Raw genomic sequence first — 21,036 nt, 5'->3', positions numbered from 1 at the left:
AACACGTCTTGTTGAAAAGATTGTAGGGGGAAGATACTATACTTACATACATAGCTGGTGGAAACGCAAAATGCTATGACTGTATTAGGAGAATTTGGCAATATGTAGCAAAATAACATTTGTATTTACCCTTTGGTCAACCAGGCTCACTTCTAGAAATCTCTCTCTCTAGGAATCTAACTCTGTTTTTGTTTTTTTTTTTTTTTTGAGACAGTCTCACTCTGTTGCCCAGGCTGGAGTGCAGTGATGTGGCCTCAGCTCACTGCAACCTCTGCCTCCTGGGTTCAAGAGATTCTCCTGCCTCAGCCTCCCGAGTAGCTGGGACTACAGGCACATGCCACCACACCTGGCTAATTCTTGTGTTTTTAGTAGAGAAAGGGTTTTACCATGTTGGCCTGACTGGTCTTGAACTCCTGGCCTCCAGTGATCCACCCGCCTCTGCCTCCCAAAGTGCTGGGATTACAGGTGTAAGCCACTGCACCTGGCCCCTAGGAATCTAACTTTAAGATACACTGGCAAAAATACGAAAAGAATATCCAGAAGTCTGTTCATTACAGACTATATGTAATAGCAAAAGAGTGGAAATAATCCGAATATCAATAAAGAATTGGCTTAAAAAAAAAAACCCAGCTGGGCATGGTGGTACATGCCTTGTAATCCCAATTACTTGGGAGGCTAAGGTGGGAGTATAGTTTGAGGCCACAGTGTGCTATGATTATGCCTGCAGATGGATAGCCACTGCACTCCAGCCTGGACATTGTAAGACCCGATCTCTAAGAAAATAAAAAAAGAAACCCATTTGGAATTTCAACACAATAGAGTATTAATATACCTGTAAAAGGAAATGAACTATTTTCTACTGTTACATAATCTCTAAGAGATACTATTTTTTAAAGGTACAGGTATTTTTTAAAGGTACAACACGTACAATAATGCTACCTTTAGTAAGGGTAGAAAAAAATGAAAATGTACATTCATTTGCTTATATTAAAAGAATAACTAATAGAAAGCAAACTCAAAAACTGATTGAGGAGAAGAGAACAGATAGAGGAGACAACGATAGAAGCTAGACAATCCTGAATGTACCTTGCTTTGTGGCTTACTTTGGAACTATTAAATGTGGTATATAATTATAAAATAAAATTTTAAAAAGTTGGGGGAGGAACTCATCCTTTAAAAGTTTAAAGTAATGGCTGGGCATGGTGGCTCACACCTATAATCCCAGCACTTTGTGAGGCTGAGGCACCCCCCCACCCGCGTCAAAAAGAAGGAAAGTAACAATGAACAAATGAACTTAACAGTTAAGTTGATTATTTATAGTTACTGAGAGGAATTGTAGGCAGGCCTTGTTTTGCAAGTTCTCATATGCACAAATTTCAGTTATTATGGTTTATTTATTTTCTTTATTTATTTTTGAGATGGAGTCTTGCTCTGTTGATCAGGCTGGAGGGCAGTGGTGCGATCTCGGCTCACTGGGATCTCCATCTCCCAGGTTCAAGCAATTCTCCTGCCTCCGCCTCCCGAGTAGCTGCGATTACAGGCACCCACTACCACGCCCAGCTAATTTTTGTATTTTTAGTAGAGATGGGATTTCACCATGTTGGCCAGGCTGGTCTCAAACTCCTGGCCTCAAGGGATCCACCTGTCTCGACCTCCCCAAAGTTCTGGGATTACAGGTATGAACCAGCACCCCTGGCCTAGTTATTATGGTTTAAATAGCTCCAGCCCCCAACACAGTGGTTTAAATTTCAGTTAGGCCAGTTGTAACACGAAGTTTGCTTCTAGCTTGTTATACCACCGATCACTTTACAAATAACAGTTGTGCATCATGATCTGTAACCAGTTGTTCACTTCTCTTAAAGCCTGGTGGTGACTGGTCACTAACATATGCTCTTCAATTTATGCCCAGACAGCAAGGCGTGTAGTTGTGTTGTCTGTCTCCCAGTAATAAACCCATGTGATATTTTACGTAAATCGATCATCAGAAGAGGAAATGCACCGACGGAGATCAAAGCACGGGAAATAAATGAGAAGTGACAGCACTGAAGTGAGATTCTATAGAACGTTAATGAAGTTACAGAAGAAATAGCTGACTGTGGAAATGTGCATTGAAGAAATTTACTGAAAGTCAACTTACGATATAAATGAGGAAAGTCATTGTGAGGAAAAGGATGAAGATGTCCCAGAGGAAGTGATGCCTCACAAACACTTTGCGTTAGAGAAACTCGCAGAGATATTTTACCACATTGAGGGAGCAAAGGATTCAATGTTGGAAGTTGATCCATACTTAGCAGGGAGTACGACAGTTTGCTAAGGCAAAGAAAAGGTGTTCATGTTGTGTCAGAAGTTATATGACAAGAAGAAGGCAAGCACTGTTCAAAGAGGAAAAATCGTGTTTTTTTTTTTTTTTTTCCCCAAAGTGCTGTAGTCTATTTGTATTCCCCTCCCAAATTTATATGTTGAAATTCTAACCCCCAAAGTGACAGTATTCAGAGGTGGAGCCTTTGATGGTGATTAGGACATGAGGGTGGAACCCTCATGAATGGGATTAGTGCCTTTATAAAAGAGAGAGCTTGGGCTGGGCGTTGTGGCTCGTGCCTGTAATCCTAGCACTTTGGGAGGCTGAGGCAGACAGATCACCTGAGGTCAGGAGTTTGAGCCCAGTGTGACCAACATGGCAAAACTCTGTCTCTACTAAAAATACAAAAAAACCTATCCAGGCGTGGTGGCAGGTGGCTGTAATCCCAGCTACTCCGGGGGGCTGAGGCAGGAGAATTGCTTGAACCCAGGAGGTGGAGGTTGCAGTGAGCCGAGATCACGCCACTACACTCCAGTCTGGGCGATAGAGTGAGACTCTGCCTCCAAAAAAAAAAAAAAAAAAAGAGAGGGAGCTTGTTTGCCCCTTCCACTGTGTAAGGACACAAGTAGAAGGTGCCTTCTTTTTTTTTTTTTTTTTGAAACAGTCTTGCTCTGTCACCCAGGCTGGAGTGCAATGGCACAATCTCAGCTCACTGCAACCTCTGGCTCCCAGGTTCAAGTGATTTTCCTGCCTCAGCCTCCCAAGTAGCTGGGACTACTAGCTTCTGCCACCATGCCCGGCTAATTTTTGTATTTTTAGTAGAGACAGAGTTTCACCATGTTGACCAGGCTGGTCTCGAACTCCTGACCTCAAGTGATCCAACCGCCTTGGCCTCCCAAAGTGCTGGGATTACAGGCATGAGCCACCATGCCCAGTCAAAGACACCTTCTTTTTTAACTGGGAAGTGAGCCTTTACCAGACACTGAATCTGCTTGTGCCTTGCTCTTGGATTTCCAGCTCCAGAACTGTGAGAGATAAATTTCTGTTGTTTGTAAGCAACCCAGTTTTTGGTGTTTTGTTTTAAAAGCCTGAGTTAGACTAAGACACAAGGAAATAAAATATTTTGTCAGGTCAGGCATGGTGGCTCATGCCTGTATTCCCAGCACTTTAGGAGACCAAGGTGGGCAGATCACTTGAAGTCAGGAGTTCAAAACCAGCCTGGCCAACATGGTGAAACCCCATCTCTACTAAAAATACTAAAAATAAGGCCGGGCACAGTGGTTCATGCCTATAATACCAGTATTTTGGGAGGCCGAGGTGGGAGGATCACCTGAGGTTGGGAGTTTGAAACCAGCCTGACCAACATGGAGAAACCCTATTTCTACTAAAAGTATAAAATTAGCCGGGCATGGTGGCACATGCCTGTAGTCGCAGCTACTCAGGAGACTGAGGCAGGAGAATCACTTGAACCCAGGAGGCGGAGGTTGCAGTGAGCTGAGATTGCACCATTGCACTCCAGCTTGAGCAACAAGAGCAAGACTCCGTCTCAAAATATATATATATATATAGATATCTATATCGATATAGATATATAAAATTAGCTGGGCCTGGTGGTGCACGTAATCTCAGCTACTGAGAATTGCATGAAACCGGGAGGTGGAGGTTGCATTGAACCAAGACTGCGCCTCTGCACTGTAGCCTGGGTGACAGAGTGAGACTCTGTCTCAAATGAAAAACCAAAAAGAAAGCAAAAAACAAAAAGCAAATGAAGTACTTTGTCAATGCATCTAATATTTTAAGTCATAGCCTATTAAATATTTTACTTTTTTATTTCTTTATAAATGTATAAGTGACAGAATTGTTAGCATTTTGACAGAAATTTGTAAATGCTATGAACAATCGCAATTTTTCCTGTTGATTCTTAAGGTTGTTTTGCACAGTTTCGGCTTTCACAGTCCTTTCTATGGTCCTGCACTACTTTGCAAAGTGAGAACTGTATTTCACGTGAACTTTTTTTTCCCAGGTGACTTTTAAAAAACAATAATTTGCACCGTCTTAGTAAGATACATCTTTTTTTTTTTTTTTTTTTTTTTTTTTTTTTTAGAGACAGTCTCGCTCTGTTGTGCAGTGGTGTGATCTCGGCTCATGCAACCTCCGTCTCCTGGGTTCAGGCAAGTCTGCCTCAGCCTCCCGAGTAGCTGGAACTATAGGCGCATGTCATCATGCCTGGCTAATTTCTTTTATATTTTAGTAGAGACGGAGTTTCACCATGTTGTCCAGGCTGGTCTTGAACTCTGAGCTCAGGCTATCCGCCTGCTTCAGCCTCCCAAAATGCTAGGATTACAGGCGTGAGCCACCGTGCCTGGCCAAGATACATCTTAAGGATGAAAAAGAAAGAAAGCTGGATACAGTGGTTTAAGCTTGTTATCCCAGCACTTCGGGAGGCTGGGGTGGGAGGATTGCTTGTGTCCAGGAGTTTGACATCAGCCTGCGAAGCATAGCAATATCCTGTGTATTTAAAAATTTTAAAAACTAGCTGGGCATGTAGTTCCACTACTTGGGATTCTGAAGCAGGAGGATTGCTTGAGCCCAGGAGGCTGAGGCTGCAGTGAGCTGCGATGATGCCACTGCATTTCAGCCTGGCAGCAGAGTGAGACTCCATCTAAAAAAATAAAAATAAAAAAGACAAATCTTAAAGTGTTCCTAGCAAACATGTTTAGTAATGGTATTGGTATTATTATTGTACTTGTTAGGAAACAAATAGAGAAAAGAGATACAAACAAAATCAAACAGTTTAAGTAAAACACTGTAATCCTAAATTTAATAGAAAAGGGAAACTAACAACATATATATATATAAATATTAAATATATTAATATATATTTTATATTATTTATAAATATATAGACATATATTTATATTAATATTTATATATATAAATTATATTTTAGGGTGGCCCCAGGGGCTCATGCCTGTAATCCCAGCACTTTGGGAGACCAAGGCAGGCAGATCACCTGAGGTCAGGAGTTTGAGACCAGCCTGGCCAACATGGTGAAACCCTGTCTCTACTAAAAATACAAAGATTGCCGGGCATAGTGGCTCATGCCTGTAATCCCAGCACTTTGGGAGGCCGAGGCAGATGGATCACCTGAGGTCAGGAGTTCGACACCACTCTGACCAACATGGTGAAACCCCGTCTCTACTAAAAATACAAAAATTAGCTGGGTGTTGTAGCAGGCACCTATAATCTCAGCTACTCGGGAGGCTGAGGCAGGAGAATTCCTGGAATCTGGGAGGCAGAAGTTGCAGTGAACCAAGATTGTGCCATAGCACTCCAGCCCAGGCCAACAACAGTGAGACACTGTCTCAAAAAAAAAAAAAAAAAAATTTCGTTCGACATGCTGGCAGGCGCCTGTAATCCCAACTCCTTGGGAGGCTGAGGCAGGAGAATTGCTTGAACCCTGGAGGCGGAGATTGCAGTGAACCCAGATCACGTCATTGCACTCCAGCCTGTGTGAAAAGAGCAAAACTCCATCTCAATCAATCAATCAATCAATAAATAGCAAAACTCCATCTCAATAAATAAATAAATAAATAAATAAATAAATAAATAAATAAAAATTAAAATTAAAATAAGATGATACTAAACAGCAAAATCCAGTAGTTACTTTTGGAAAATGGCAGAAAACAAATTCATAATTTTAAAAAAATGAAAAAAGAATCAACCGTTTATTCTAGTTTTTTGAATAAACTGTAACTCAGTGTAACTAATTAAATGATAGAGAAAAAATTATTTACAGAAAAAAATAGCTAATAAAAAGTGATAACATTATCGTTTTGCATCCTGTCTCTGAATAAGCAAAGATTACCAGTAATTGATAATACTATTAGGTGAAGAGTTGGTGAGAAACTTTATAATAGGATGTCTTAAAGTGGCTAATACCCGAATCTTTTTTTAAAAATGTAACTTAATTTAATTTAATTTTATGTGAGACCGAGTCTCACTCTGTTGCCCAGGCTGGAGTGCAGTGGAATGATCTTGGCTCACTGCAACCTCTACCTCCTGGGTTCAAGCGATTCTTGTGCCTTGGCCTCCCAAGGATCTGGGAGTACAGGCGCCTGCCACCACACCCAGCTAATTTTTGTATTTTTAGTAGAGACGGGGTTTCACCATGTTGGCCAGGCTGGTCTTGAACTCCTGACTGCAGGTGATCCACCTGCCTTGGCCTCCCAAAGTGCTGGGTTACAGGCATGAGCCACCGTGCCTGGCACTGAATCTGTTATTTAAAGTTAAGAATTTTTAAAAAACAGATAACTATTGTGCCTCCTGACCAAGCCAGTGTATACAACATGCATTAGACTGAGAAACATGTTTTTTTTTTTTTTGAGACGGAGTCTCGCTGTGTCACCCAGGCTGGAGTGCAGTGGCGCGATCTCGGCTCACTGCAAGCTCCGCCTCCCGGGTTTATGCCGTTCTCCTGCCTCAGCCTCCGAGTAGCTGGGACTACAGGCGCCCGCCACCACGCCCGGCTAGTTTTTTGTATTTTTAGTAGAGACGGGGTTTCACCATGTTAGCCAGGATGGTCTCGATCTCCTGACTTCGTGATCCACCCGCCTCGGCCTCCCAAAGTACTGGGATTACAGGCTTGAGCCACCGCGCCCGGCCTGAGAAACATGTTAAAGGATTCTTCTTGGATGCTGTCAGCAAAATTCATAATGTGAGAAAATTGTTTTTTCCCCAACAAATAAATCTCATAAACAAAAAAGAATATAGATTATATAAAGAAGCCTAAGAGACATAGCAACCCTTTAATAAAAGGATCCTGTTTGGATCTGAACACACTAATTAAATTGGAAGACTAATTAGATATTTGATGCTATTAAGAGAAAATGTATTAATATTACGTTAATATTAAGTAATACTAAAGGAAACATTTTAGATAGCATAGTAGTATTGTGGTTATTGTTATTATTTTTGAAATCATCATCATTTTTTAAAGACAGGGTCTCTGTCACCCAGGCTAGAGTGCAGGGGTATGAGCATGGCTCACTGGGTACAAATGATCCTCCAGCCTCAGTTTCCTGAGTAGCTGGTACTACAGGTACACACCACCATACCTGGCTAATTTCATATTATTGTTTGTAGAGATGGGGATCTTGCTGTGTTGCTCGGGCTGGTCTCAAACTGCTGGCATCAAGCGATTCTCTTGCCTTAAATCCTCATCTTCAAGCTTATTTAAAACTGAAAACCCTTATCTTGAATTTCTTATCTGTAAAATTAGGAAGAGGATTAAATGTCTTTGCCGCTTTCTCTGTGCTCTGCTCTAGCCGCTATATAATAGCCACTCCCTCTTGATTTCCTTCTCAGAATCTTATTATTATAATGTATATGCAATAGTGTTGCTTGTTGATAAGACTTTATTTAATGCATCTACCTCTGGGGGCAGGAACTTTAGGGCTCAGGCTGGATGGCCTGATTGACCCTAGGAAGGTGCTCTCTACCCTCTTCCTGACCATTTGCCCCCTCCTGAGCAGGATCTGAACATAACAGCTCTGGGCCTTGAGTCAGGGGTCATTTAAGGTCTTGACAACCAAGAATTTGTAGACTGGGATGAGTTAGACTTGGTGGAGAGCCAACCCTCCGTGTGGAAGTCCAAATTCTTCAGTAGGTGATAACTGATTAATACCCATGTGGAAACCAGAAGCAAATGACCACCAGAGAGTAGTAATGATTTAGCACACCACCCCCTTTTTGCAAGTTATTATTTGTGTTTTAAAAATAATTCAGTCTGGCCGGGCGCAGTGCTCACGCCTGTAATCCCAGTACTTGGGAGGCCGAGGCGGGTGGATTATTTGAGGCCAAGAGTTCGAGACCAGCCTGGCCAACATAGCGAAACCCCATCTGTGCTAAAAATACAAAAATTAGCTGGGCATGGTGGCACATGCTTGTAGTCCCAGCTACTCGAGAGGCTGATACAGGAGGATCGCCTGAGCCCAGGAGGTGGAGATTGCAGTGAGCTGAGATTGTGCCACTGCACTTCAGCATGGGGGACAAAATGAGATTCAAAAAAAAAAAAAAAATCCCGTTATAAGCTGGGGTCATGTTATTCCCGCCCACCCTCCAACCCCAGAGTTTCTAGTTCAGTAGTTCTTTTTTTTTGGATATATAATAATTGTACATACTTACGGGGGTACAACATTAGATATATGTATATAATGTGTAATGATCAAATCAGGGCAAATAGGATATTCATCACTTAAAACATTTATCATTTGTGCTGGGAACATTTCAAACCTCTTACAACTGCTTTGAGATTTTTTTTATTATGTATTATATATATTTTATATTTTATTATATAAATTATTTACATAATAAATTATATAAATAAATAATAGATTATATAAATGATATATATTTATTATATAAATATATATTCATTATATAAATTATTGTTAACTATAGTCACCCTACTGTGCTATCAAACACTAGAACCTGTTCTTTTCATCTGACTGTATGTTTTTAACCATTAAACAACCTCTCTCCATACCCTGCCTCCCAGCCTCTGGTCACCATCATATGGTTCTCTACTTCATGAGATCAACTTGTTGTTTTAGCTACCACATCTGAGTAAAAACATGTGATATTTGCCTATCCATAGGACCTTTTTAAGACTGTGAAACTGTACCTAGGAATACAACTTATAAGGGATGTGAAGGACCTCTTCAAGGATAATTAAAAACACTGCTCAAGGAAATAAGAGAGGACACAAACAAATGGAAAAACATTCCATGCTCATGGATAGGAATAATCAATATCGTGAAAATGGCCATGCTGCCCAAAGTAATTTATAGATTCAGTGCTGTCCCTATCAAGCTACCATTGACTCTTCATAGAATTAGAAAAAACTACTTTAAATTTCATTTGGAACCAAAAAAGAGCCTATATAACCAAGACAATCCTAAGCAAAAACAACAAAGCTGAGGCATCATGCTGACTTCAAACTAGACTAGAAGGCTACAGTAACCAAAACAGCATGATTCTGGTACTAAAACAGATATATAGACCAATGGAACAGAACAGAGGCCTCAGAAGTAACGCCACACATCTACAACCATTTGACAAACCTGACAAAAACAAGCAACGAGGAAAGAATTCCCTATTTAATAAATGGTGTTGGGAAAACTGGCTAGCCATATGCAGAAAACTGAAACTGGACCCCTTCCTTGCACCTTATACAAAAATTAACTCAAGATGGATTAAAGACTTAAACGTAAGACCTAAAACCATAAAAACTCTAGAAGAAAACCTAGGCAATACCATTCAGGACATAGGCATGGGCAAAGATTTAATGACTAAAACACCAAAAGCAATGGCAACAAAAGCCAAAATTGACAAATGGTATCTAATTAAACTAAAGAGCTTCTGCACAGCAAAAGAAACTATCATCAGAGTGAACAGGCAACCTACAGAATAGGAGAAAATTTTTGCAATCTATCCATCTGACAAAGGACTAATATCCAGAATCTACAAGGAACTTTAACAAATTTACAAGAAAAAAACAACCCCATCCAAAAGTGGGTGAAGGATATGAACAGACACTTCTCAAAAGAAGACATTTATGCAGCCAACAAACATATGAAAAACAGCTCATCACTGGTCATTAGAGAAATGCAAATCAAAACCACAATGAGATACCATCTCCTGCCAGTTAGAATGGTGATCATTAAAAAGTCAGGAAACAACGGATGCTGAAGAGGATGTGGAGAAATGGGAATGCTTTTACACTGTTGATGGGAGTGTAAATTAGTTCAACCATTGTGGAAGACAGTGTGGTGATTCCTCAAGGATCTAGAACCAGAAATATCATTTGACCTAGCAATCCCATTACTGGGTATATACCTAAAGGATTATAAATAATTCTGCTATAAAGACACATGCACACATATGCATATTGCAGCACTATTCACAATAGCAAAGACTTGGAACCAACGCAAATGCCTATCAATGATAGACTGGATAAAGAAAATGTGGCACATATATACTGTGGAATACTATGCAGACATAAAAAAGGATCAGTTCATGTCCTTTGCAGGGACATGGATGAAGCTGGAAACTATCATTCTCAGCAAACTATTGCAAGGACAGAGAATGAAACACCACATGTTCTCACTCCTAAGTGGCAATTAAACAATGAGAACACATGGACACAGGGAGGGGAACATCACACACTGGGGCCTGTCGAGGGGTGGGGAACTAGGGGAGGGATAGCATTAGGAGAAGTACCTAATGTAGATGACAGGTCGATGGGTGCAGCAGACAACCTTAGCACGTGTATACCTATGTAACCTGCACGTTCTGCACATGTATCCCAGAACTTAAAGTATAATAATGATAATAATAATAAAAAAAGACTGTGAAACTGGCCAGGTGGGGTGGCTTATACCTGTAATTCCAGCACTTTGGGAGGCCTGGGCAGAATTGCTTGAAGCCAGGAGTTCGAGACCAGTCTGGGAAGTATAGTGAGACCTTGTCCCTATTAAAAAAACAAAACAAAACAAAACAAAACTGCCTAACCTGTGGGAGACAGAGCAAGATGCCTTCAGGAGGAACCACTGGCCCTCTCTTTGGTAATATCCAAAAAGCTTTGGTCAGCTGTTGATATCAAAGTGGTGGGAAGAAAATGTAAGGCCTCAAGACTAATCTCTGGAGAGCTGCACACCAGAGGGGAACCTAACTTCTTGAATCCCTGGAGCACCCCAAGTGTTGTTTCAGAGGGGGTGCCATTCATGAGCAACACTGCTAGCCACTAGTGGCCAGCAAGAATGGGAGTGAAAGGAGTATCTTGTAAATGGCAACTTGGGTAATATGAAATTGCTGTCATCAAGGTTTATCAAAAAAACAGAGCTTAAATATTACATGTAGGCAATGTGAGTCTGCCCCAAATGGTGTGTTTCCCAGGAACTTGATTCAACTCTGAGAATAAATGCATGAGTACTGAGAAAACTGTTTGGGTGGAAAATATTTGTTTATTTATTATTTTGTTTTGTTCCCTCAGCTGTGATCTGCTTATTTGAGCTTGTTAGAAATATGTAACCTAGGCTGGGTGCGGTAGCTTATGCCTGTGATCCAGCACTTTGGGAGACCGAGGTGGGCAGATCATCTGAAGTCAGGAGTTCGAGACCAGCTTGGCCAACATAGTGAAACCTTGTCTCTACTAAAAATACAAAAATTAGTTGGGCGTGGTGGTGGGCGCCTGTAATCCCAGCTACTCAGGAGGCTGAGGCAGGAGAATTACTTGAACCCAGGTGGAGGTTGCAGTGAGCCGAGATCATGCCATTGCACTCCAGCCTGGGTGACAGAGCAAGACTCCATCTCAAAAAAAAAAAAAAAAAAAAAAAAAAAGGCTGGGCGTGGTGGCTCATGCCTGTAGTCCCAGCACTTTGGGAGGCCAAGGCAGGCGGATCACGAGGTCAGGAGATGGAGACCATTCTGGCTAACATGGTGAAACCCTGTCTCTACTAAAAATACAAAAATTAGCCATGTGTGGTGGCAGGCGCCTGTAGTCCCAGCTACTCAGGAGGCTGAGACAGGAGAATGGCGTGAACCTGGGAGGCGGAGCTTGCGAGCTTGCAGTGAGTGGAGATGGCACAACTGCACTCCAACCTGGGTAACAGAGCAAGACTCTGTCTCCAAAAAACAAAAAAAAGAAATATGTAACCAACATAACATATATAGCCTTCTGCAGCTATATATTTGTGTACAAAAGAGAAAAATACTGTTGAAATAGTTTTGACTCAGGTTCTTTTAAAATCACTTTATAGTCACAAAATGAAAATGATTGTCCTAGAGGATACCCGCCTCCATAATTGTGGCTACTACCCCTAAGACTCGGAACATTAACTCTCAGCTCTGAAATTTTTTACTACTGTTTTTTTCTAAAGGATGTGAGTGTAGTGGACATCCCTTAACTACATCTTTAATGTGGTTTGCTCATCACTACAGAGACTTCAGTGTTTATGGTACCTGAAACATCTGGAAAATAAATCAACAAATTAATCCAACAGGACTGGGTTTTCATGTTTACTTCAAATTGCTTTTTTTTTTTTTTTTTTTTTACATCCTTTTCTTTTCCATTATTGAAATATGGTAGATGCTTTGGTCCTACGTATTGAATTTTCTTTCAGCCCTCAGACACTTCTCGAGAAAAGCAAACCAACCATGATAATACATTACTATTTACCTTTTGCAGAAGCCGCCTAGCTGAGCTCGAAAGTAACATCAAATTTGGGAGTGCTGTGCTGAAATATACCTAGATATCAGGAAAAGCGATTTTCCAAAGGCTTGTAAAATGTCATAGGATTCTATGACTGCTTCCTCAAGAGTGTAACAATAGCTTATCAAGAGAGACTGCAGCATAGTGATGAAGATTAGGGACTCTCAAGTGCAGGCTTATATCTCAGTCCCACCACTTACCAGTTTGCATGACTGAGAAAATTGCCCATTTTCTGAGGGCCTCATTTTTCTTCTCTCTGAAGCAAGGATGGTGATATTGTACTTGGCTTAAAGGCTTATGCCTGGAATTAATTTAATATAGGGGAAGCACTTAGAGCCAGGAATATTGTGCGTGCTCAGTAAATTCATATTACTTACAAAATTAATTCCTAACACCTTCCTTGCCATTTTGCTGGACTGTGGTATCTAAGATTGTTACTAAGCGTCTCAACCATGTGTACTGAGGGAACATGATCATATTGGGAAGAAAGGCATCTTTATGTGAATTCTCAAGTGACAGTGTAGGGACCCACTAAGTTGTTAAGCGTTGTAAGGCCTGAAGCTGGCCAGCTTTGAGGTGTCAGTGACTTGTAAGGGCACTAACAGGTTTGTCAATTGGGAGCAGAGTTGCCAGCTGAGAGTTCTGACCTTCACAAAGTTCTAATTGGATTAGCAAGGGAAGACCCCCTCCTTTCTGAGAACATAGGAAATACTGTAAACCTCAAAAACTCTATTGCCTCAACTTCTGTAATTTTCTTAAATGAATTCTTAAACATGATGTTTAAAATGACAAGATTTAATCAGCTCAATAACATATAGGTCCTTAATCATGAAAATATGTGTAATTGGTTATTAATCAACTTTTTGTTCTCTAGATTCATTGTAATTTCAAGACATTTAGGATTTAGAAAATGGAATAGCCCTTTCTTTGAGTAAGTTCTCAGAAGACAAAGAGTTTTTAAAAAACATGCTTTCCTATAGGGTTGCATGGGCTTTAGACATAATAAATGCTCAATAAATGTTTATTTGATTTAGTTTTTTTTTTTTTGGAGACAGAGTCTCACTTTGTTGCCCAGGCTGGAGTGCAGTGGTGTGATCTTGGCTCACTGCAAGCTCTTCCCCCTGGGTTCACGCCATTCTCCTGCCTCAGCCATTGAGTAGCTGGGACTACGGGCGCCCACCACCACTCTGGGATAATTTTTTGCATTTTTAGTAGAGATGAGGTTTCACCGTATTAGCCAGGATGGTCTCGATCTCCTGACCTCGTGATCCGCCCGCCTCGGCCTCCTAAAGTGCTGGGATTACAGGTGTGAGCCACCGCGCCCAGCCGATTTGATTTAGTTTTAATCTTCCTGTTTTGCATGTGACCTAGGTAGGAAACAGAGTCCACAACCAATAAGCCTCAAATAAAACTCCCCTGACTTTTTGAAGGACAGCCTCAGTCCTCAGATGGAAGGTAAAATCCATACCTCCAATTTGGTTTTGAATTGTTTGGATTCAAATGTTTGCTAGGAATAAAAACAGCACATTTATGACAGGCTAGGTATTACAGAAAATGCCAGTAGTTGATGTAACCTCTCTTACGTTCGAGGAGACCAGATCTTAGTATAACTTATAAGCTGCAATTTACTGATCTTTGTGGCTTGCCTATATATGTAGTTTTTTCTCCCACAAAAGAGGAAAACATCCCTGCAGAGATTGAGGAATATCTCTTAATTTCCAGTTCTTAAATCCTTCCCCTTTCCTTGTATGTGTTCAGAAAAATTTAGGGATTGTTTCAAGGGCAGGAAAAGCCCCTAACTCATAGATGACTATGCCACAATACTGTTCTGAGACTGTTTCAAACTGAATAATGGTAGTAATTTTGGACACTGGTCTTTTAGAGTTTATGGAATTCCTAAACGTCATAGATTTTATAGTGCAGTGCTTCTCAGAGTTCAATGAGTGTATGAATCACCTTGGAATTTTTTTAAAATGCAGATTCTGGGCCAGGCGCAGTGGCTCACTCCTGTAATCCCAGCACTTTGGGAGGCTGAGGCAGGTGGATTATGAGGTCAGGAGTTCGAAACCCAGCCTGGCCAATATAGTGAAACCCTATCTCTACTAAAAATACAAAAAAAAATTAGCTGGACGTGGTGGTGTGTGCCTGTAATCCCAGCTACTCGGGAGGCTGAGGCAGGAGAATCATGTGAACCCGGGAGGCAGAGGTTGCAGTGGGCTGAGATTGTGCCCTCTGGCCTGGGAGACAGAGCAAGATTCCGTCTTATCAAAACAAACAAACAAACAAACCAGATTCTGATTCAGAAAACTGGGATGGAACCTAAGGCCGCATTTCTCATAGGCCTCTCCTGTTAGAGCTGCTGCTCTGCAGCGTCACTTTAAGTGACAAGACACTAAAACACAGGTTCTAACTCAACTGCACACTAAATTGCCTGAAGGCACTAAAAAAGAGTCCCCCTACTAAATAAACTATATTTAAACAGGCATTTGTTTTCTTACTTGAATTAATCAAAACACACGAAGTTGCTAATTAGACTTCCTCATCAGTGTGGGGCTCACTGGTGCTAGCACACTGAGTTGGCATAAGCTCCAGGAAGGCCCAGAGCGGAGTCCTTCACACACTTCTCATGGTCAGATATGTGGTTTCCTTTGGATTTTTTTAAATGTTGGAAATTGTTCACTGATCCTCACTTGCTCCATTTGTGAATCTGGATCAGAGTCCACTGATTGTGTAATGAGAGAACCCCAGATTGTGCAATCTGGGGGCAGATCTCACCTGCAAACACATGTGTAAGAGGGAATCTTACCAGCTGCAACAGAGTTCTTCACAGTTCTGTGTTTCAGAAATTACCTTTTGGCTGCATTTTTTTTTGGCTGCCTTTCCGCTCAAACAAGCAAACACTCCCCTTGATCCCATCCAACCTCATGACTTGATATGCATGAGAACTAGGAGCTTGTGTTGGGTATAGTGAAGGATAAGCTATCAGAGAAGGCTTCTGAGAAGAGCTGCATTTGTTAGGGTTTGGATAATAGTAGGGGTTCTTCAGCTGGAGAAGGGGGAAAGGGGCATTCTAATGAAGAGAAAATACTCTCTGCAAAAGGTTGATGGCATTAGAGAAGTGTGGGGCTGGAGGGTGTTCATGGGAAAGGGGTGGGGAGGAGACAGAGGGAGGTTTGGTGAATGATAAGGCTACTGAAGTTGGTCCCAATTGGGAATGGTGTTAGATATCCTGTAAGAAACTGTCTCTAGGCCAGGCGTGGTGGCTCACACCTGTAATCGCAGCACTTTGGGAGGCCAAGGCAGGTGGATCACCTGAGTCTAGGAGTTTGAGATGCGCTTAGGCAACATGGTAAAAACCAGTCTTTGCAAAAAATTAGTCAGGTGTGGTGTTGTGTGCCTGTAGCCCCAGCTACTGAGGAGGCTGAGGTAGGAGGATTGCTTGAGCCCGGGAGACTGAGGCTGCAGTGAACTGAGATTGCACCACTGCACTTCAGCCTGGGCAACAGAATGAGACCTTTTCTCAAAAAAAAAAAAAAAAAACCCACAAAAATTTATGTTGAAACTTAAACCCAATGTGACAATATTGAAAGGTGGAGCCTTTAAGAGGTGATTGGATCATGAAGGCTCTGCCCTCATGGATGAATTCATTCAAGATTAATGAGTTTATGGGCTACCATGGGAGGAGAACTGGTGGCTTTTTTTTTTTTTTTTTTGAGTGGGAGTCTTGCTGTGTCGCCCAGGCTGGAGTGCAGTGGCACAATCTCAGCTCACTGCAAACCATGCCTCCCAGGTTCAAGTGATTCTCCTGCCTCAGTCTCCCAAGTAGCTGGGATTACAGGTGCCCACCACCATGCCGGGCTAATTTTGGTATTTTTAGTAGAGATGGGGTTTTACCATGTCAGACTTGTCTCGAACTCCTGACCTCAGGTGATCCACCCGCCTCGGCCTCCCAAAGTGCTGGGATTACAGGTGTGAGCCACCGAGCCTGGCCTGAACTGGTAGCTTTATAAGAGGAAGAGAGACCTACAGTAGCACGTTTGCATGCTCAGCTCCCTCACCATGTGATACCCTGTGTCACTTTGGGACTCTAGAGTCCCCACCAGCAAGAAGGCTTTCATCAGGTGTGGCCCCTTAACTGTGGACTTCCCAGCCTCCATAACTCTAAGGAATAAATTCCTTTTTAAAATAAATTACCCAGTTTCAGGTATTCTGTTATAGGTAGCAGGAAATGGACTAAGGCACATGCATTCTAAATATTTAAAAATGCATACTTGGGTCAGGCGCAGTGACTCACGCCTGTAATCCCAGCGCTTTGGGAGGCTGAGGCGGGTGGATCATAAGGTCAGGAGATCGAGACCATCCTGGCTAACGCGGTGAAACTCCGTCTCTACTAAAAATACGAAAAATAAGCTGGGCGTGATGGCAGGCGCCTGTAGTCCCAGCTACTCAGGAGGCTGAGGCAGGAGAATGGCGTGAACCCAGAGGGTGGAGCTTGCAGTGAGCCAGCATTGCGCCACTGCACTCCAGCCTGGGTGACAAAGCGAGACTCCGTCTCAAAAAAAAAAAAAAAAAAAATAAGAAGCATACTTAAGAGAAAAGGAAAGGATAGAAAAAGATATACCATCAAACAGTAGGCATAAGAAGCTGAGTGAGGCTGGGCGTGGTGGCTCACGCCTGTAATCCCAACACTTTGGGATGCCGAGGCTGAGGTCAAGAGTTCGAGACCAGCCTGGCCAACATGGAGAAACCTCGTCTCTACTAAAAATACAAAAAATTTGCCAGTTGTGGGTGGCACATGCCTGTAGTCACAGCTACTAAGGAGGCTGAGGCAGGAGAATTGCTTGAACCCAGGAGGCGGAGATTGCAGTCAGCTGAGATTGCGCCATTGCACTCCAGCCTAGGCAATAAGAGCAAAACTCCATCTCAAAACAAAACAAAACAAAACAAAACAAAAAAACAAAAGACAAAAAACAAGAAAGCTGAGTGGACAACTATGTTAGTATCAAGAGGGCAGAAGTAGAACTAATGGAACAGGACTCTAGAGAAGCCAATTTTAGCTTCATGGGAGATAGAAGTTTCTAATCCTTATCATTGGCCTGCTGTGGAAGGAGCTGCTTGTAATGACAACAGATGTCCCTGGAGACATGCAAACAAGCTAGTCTCGCTAGAGAAAGAGCCTTCTTGCATGGGGAAGTGGATTAGATGACCCTTATCTCCTTCCTGGAGCTAAGACTTGATTATAGTTGTTTTGTTTTTACAATAATTGTGATTCTGTTTTTCTTTTGTGACTACAGAAAAGGTGTGTGTTCATTTTATAACATTTAGACAATTTTTAAATGCCCAGAAGAAAATAAGTCATCTGATTGTTCCATTCAGAGATACCTACTGCTAGCATTTTGCTACAGAGGCCGTGTCAATCTTTTGAATACACATATTTCATTCAATTTTGACGAAGTGGGATACTAAGCATCATACTGTATTGTACCTGCTTTTTTTCCTTTTAAAAATTATTTTATTTTGTACCTGCTTTTTTATTAATCAGAAAACTCTAATATTATGAATGTCTTCCTTGTCATTAAGTATTTTTTGTAAAGCAAGAAGGTGAAAGCTTATTCAGTGGAGGGGGTGGTAGTGGTGGTGGGAGGAATTAGAGATCAGTGTTAGAAATTCAGAAATAAAGAGAAGTATCTAAAGTGAGCTCTTCCCACTCCCATCCCTCTACTTTCACTATCCCAAGAAATCTCGGGATTTTGGTAGCAATACGTGTGGAAAACAAGCCAGGAAAACGATCTCTAGTTTGGATGATTGGTGATGGGTGCATAAATGAAGGGCCAGGAGGAAAGGAGTGGGTTGGAATTGGGGCCATTCAGATTAATTCTGACCTGGTCTGGCCTCGGGCCATTTCTAAGGCTGTCTCTTTCTCTTCCCTGTTTCCCTTTCCTTTTGAAAGGCATCACTACTCCTTCACACTCACTGATGTTTGCTATTCAACAAATTATTAATGAGGCTGATCTTATTTTAAGGGGTTTATTGCTGATCTTCACAGTTAAAACACACACGATAAAATATACAATGTTTTCGTTTTGTGTTAGCCAAGTCCCTCCTGATCTGCTCATAGGACGCTCTCTTTGAATTCTGCCTTCTGCTTTTGTTCCCAAGGAAGGAACTAACTAAACACACTTTTCCCCTAGTCTTTTCTAATCCCTTCTTTGGTGAAGGAGATACTGTCTTCTTCCTGTATGGAGAAACCACCCCTTACCCTAGAAGCAGCTAAGGCTCATTGATAGGTATCTCTCAGCATCTGTTGTAACTGCATCCAGATGGGGTGGATCTTATTGTGTAGACACAATAAGAACATGTTCTATTTTGGACAACCTCCCAAGTGCCTTTTCATGCCCAGGAAACTGTTTTGGGGCAGCTGGAAAGAATAGTCTTGGAGTTACAGAGAGAAATTTCGGTCGGAGTTACACATTTAGAGAGTTACTGATGATACTGTACAAGACAGCATTTAGATTGAGAAGAGACAACTAAGGTTTGTTAGAGCTCTATCCTGGATCCTGGATGTGTGAGCAGAAAGAATTGTAAAATAAGATTGAGTTGCTCAAAGTCTGCGGAGAGCCTTTCATGGGAGGTGGTCACTGGCATCACAAAGGGAGCCGACTTCTCTTGGTGTAAGAAGCTTGGTAGTGATGGCAGAAGGAGACTGGGTGGTAGTGCTTACGGGGAAGAAACCAATGTATTGGGAGAAATGGCTTGTTCTGGGACGCAGGTAGGGAAAATAGATGATGAGCCTGGAGCATCCTGTAGTAACAGAAAGGAAGGAGTGCTCGAAACACAAAAGGATGGGGCAAGGAGCCAACCTGAAGGGGCTCCTAGTGGCCAAGGCTGGAATGATCTGACAACAAAATCAATCATGTAGTGGATTGTGACACAAAGTCCAAAGGAAATATCTGTGAGACCATGCTCATATAAATACATAATTGAATGAATAAATAAATGGAGAAGAGGCAAATCTTTCTTAGAGAAGAATTTCAAATATGTATAGCTATTGCCACCCCTTTTCCTGTGTCTGCTTCATTGTCTCCCTCCTTTGAAGGGAAAACATGAGCCAAAACCAGATAAAGGACAGGATAGCCAGCCCAAACTCCTTAAAACTGTCAGTCATGAAAAACAAGGAAAAACTGAGAAGTAATGCAGTTTTAGGATACCTTGAGTTGCATCTTGGACCAGAAAGATGTCATTGATGGAAAAACTGGTAAAATCAAAATAAAATCTAAAGTTTAGTTTATAGTAACATACTAATGTTGATTTCTCAGTTTTGGCAAGTGACCAGTTGTAGTGTAAGATGTAAACAGTGAGGAAACTGGCTGGGGGTATAATCCTTTGCAACTTTTCTGTAAATCTAAAGTTATTCTAAAATAAAACATTTATTAAAAAATAAACTCTGTGTGTGTGTTGCAGAGGAAGTGGGGGAACTTGAGCTTGTTTGTAGACTGATAGTAAGTAATTGGTATATTGTAGGCTAATATCCCTGATTGATCAGGATATTAGGGTAAGAAAGGGCATGTTTTATTAATGCACAAATAGGAGGAGATATGGAAAATTGTAGACCAAATCAGGTAAAGAAAAAGACATTGAGTGAAGAGGTAAAGTTGAGCAGTAATTTCTATACGTTTTTGCTTGTATACCTCCTACAAGAATGTTGAAAAACTGTAAATCTTTATTCTCAAACCAAACAGTTGAATCAGATTTACTTTATTAGAGAAAGTCCAACTTTTGATGGCCCTATCCATCTCATTTCATAATTCTAATTTGTATACAGTCAGGCATGGGGACGTTGTCACAAGCTTGTTACCTGGACGTGTTTAATGAGGATCTATCTATTAATATTGATTTAACCTCGGGGACTCTCCTTCTACAGAGAACTGTTCCTTTGGGGGTCTCGGAGGTATTTACACCTGGAGCAATGCACCATTTTAATATTTATTTGGGGTGGATGAGAGGACTGCTTTCCTTTTTCTACTTCTTTTTTTTTTTTTTTTTTTTTCTGTGATGGAGTCTTGCTCTATTGCCCAGGCTGGAGTGCAGTGGTGCAATCTTAGCTCACTGCAATCTCCACCTCCCAGGTTCAAGTGATTTTCCTACCTTAGCTTCCCAAGTAGCTGGGACTACAGGCGCACGCCACTATGCCTGGCTAATTTTTTGTATTTTTAGTAGAGACGGGGTTTCACTGTGTTAGCCGGGATGGTCTTGATCTCCTGACCTTGTGATCCACCTGCCTTCGCCTCCCAAAGTGCTGGGATTACAGGCGTTAGCCACCGCACCCGGCTCGTGCTTTTCTGTTTCAAGTGGAGAAAAGCAAGTGGGAAGTGAGAGCCTGAATCCTGGTTGTAAGAAAGAGGACATTTGGATATTAAGGATCTAGAAATAGATTTACTTAAAACCCTCTTTGCCCTTAGTTCGT

At 41.6% G+C, this 21,036-nt stretch overlaps 1 protein-coding gene across 3 annotated transcripts in view; it reads left to right on the top strand.

Annotated features, from left to right (window-relative positions):
* The window catches only part of LOC105479662 (ALF transcription elongation factor 1), a 202,959-nt gene that overhangs the window by 44,403 nt on the left and 137,520 nt on the right, over positions 1-21,036 (top strand). The gene's annotated exons all lie outside the window — the stretch shown is intronic.

The sequence above is a fragment of the Macaca nemestrina genome, chromosome 3, assembly GCF_043159975.1.
Source record: "Macaca nemestrina isolate mMacNem1 chromosome 3, mMacNem.hap1, whole genome shotgun sequence".
Taxonomy (NCBI): Eukaryota; Metazoa; Chordata; class Mammalia; order Primates; family Cercopithecidae; genus Macaca; species Macaca nemestrina.
The sequence above is the reverse complement of the archived record's forward strand: the minus strand, read 5'-3'. Positions and strand labels throughout refer to the sequence as shown.